Source organism: Cariama cristata, unplaced genomic scaffold, assembly GCF_000690535.1.
Source record: "Cariama cristata isolate BGI_N322 unplaced genomic scaffold, ASM69053v1 scaffold3627, whole genome shotgun sequence".
Lineage (NCBI taxonomy): Eukaryota > Metazoa > Chordata > Aves > Cariamiformes > Cariamidae > Cariama > Cariama cristata.
Window position 1 is genome coordinate 15661 of NW_009628167.1, and position 1740 is coordinate 17400.

The following is a 1740-nucleotide window of genomic DNA, read 5'->3' on the forward strand; positions in this document are numbered from 1 at the left end:
CAGTTGAAATATGTGGCTGCAGTGTAGAGCAAAATAGACTGTATGTTTTGTTACTCCTCTTGTTCTGCTTTGACTTGTGCAAACAGTTTTAATCCAGAGGAAGAGATCATACAGTCTGTGGCTTGCAGTATCGTACAATCCAGTTTAGGGTGCAAATTACCCTCTTACGGCACATCCTGACATTGAATAGTCTTGTCTTGAATAGACTGTAAATAGAGTGTATCCTTCTCTTTCACAAGCCCCTGGAGCAGGAAGCCACATGCCTTAGCTCTACAGTGTTCAGGAGCCAGCACATCTGTGTGACCATGCACCTGCGTGTGGCTGGAGATGTTCACATACTGTCTTTGGTGCACATTTTGGACATTAAACACACATCGCTGGTTGTAAACGGCCCCTGCATGCTGCTGGGGATTCAGCACCATTTCCCAAAGCATGGAGCAACCTTTGCCAAGCTTGGCAGTGATGGATCCTTCCAGTCCAGGGCCAAACAGCTTGTTTTGGAGAGGTTGTGGGGCCACAGCACTGTTTATTGGGAGGCTGTCTGTTGAGTTGGTATCGTGCATGGAAAAGGTATGGGCAACCACAGGACTGCTCACGATCGCCTGCTGTTGTGGGCCGAGGCAAACTGGAGAGGCTTGTTCGCTGTCCGGTTGCTCCTCTCTGCTGTTGCCTTTCCCTCTCCCAGCCATCTCTGATGGTGGCTTAGAGATGAGCATTGCTCTTTGGCCATGGGTGAGTGCAGAAGAGAGATGAAGAGCTTGGCTTCCTGCATCCTGACTCAAAAGTAGGCATATGTGCTTTTTTTTTTGGTGAGTAGAAACAAATCGTTTTCGACAGAGCTTTTTTAGGGAGTTTTCTCAGGCACAGGATGAAATTTTGAGGTGGAAAAAATTCACACTTTTTTTTTCCCCTCTATTGGGCCAGTGTGGTGAGGACCAACTGTATTTTTGGGTGCTTGGGATCCATGTGTGTCACTGTTGAGCATGTGGCTGTTGAGGAACATGTGCAGTACATACACGTCTCCTGCACAGAAATGTGGTGGGGTGGGATCCTTGCTCTGGACCCAGACGGGAGCTGTTCTTGGGAAAGAAAACATCATGACAAAACTGGGGAGGAAAGCACCTCTTCTGTCCCACTTACTCTGTTCTGACTGATGCTAAACCGGTATGTCGGGTACTTTCATTGTGTATGTGTGTGTTAGCTTACACACCAGTGTTCGTATGCACACGTATGGTTTCTCTTCGGCATCGTGCTGTCCTAGCCGTAATCGGATAGCCGTAGCCCTTGGACAGGGCAAGGCAAGAAAACTGTGTCTGTTTCCACAAAAGCTTTGCGAAGTGCATTTTTCTTGTTGTGTTATGGGCCTGATTCTTGAGGGGGATTAGATGCTTGCAGTTGTGGGTGCTTAGCATTTTTGCAAGTCACCCTGCTCAGAGGTTGGTGGTTACATTTTTTTAAATGGGAAAATGCATTTTTCCATTTGCTTCCCCATAAACTGAAACCACTAAAGAACCCTTGCTTAGTTTTCCACACACAAACACACACTGATGGGAGCATAGGAGGGACTGTAGGTCTTAGAAGGCTTTAAGTGCGTGAAAACAAGGAGTCCTAATGAAAACGGTTTTGCAACTTAATTGTAGTGGGTGTGCCTTTGTTTGTGAAAAGAAATGAAAGTGCTGGAGGGCGAAGTGCTTGCTTTATCCTCAGAACAGTGAGCAGTATAAACTTCCCTGGCCAGTT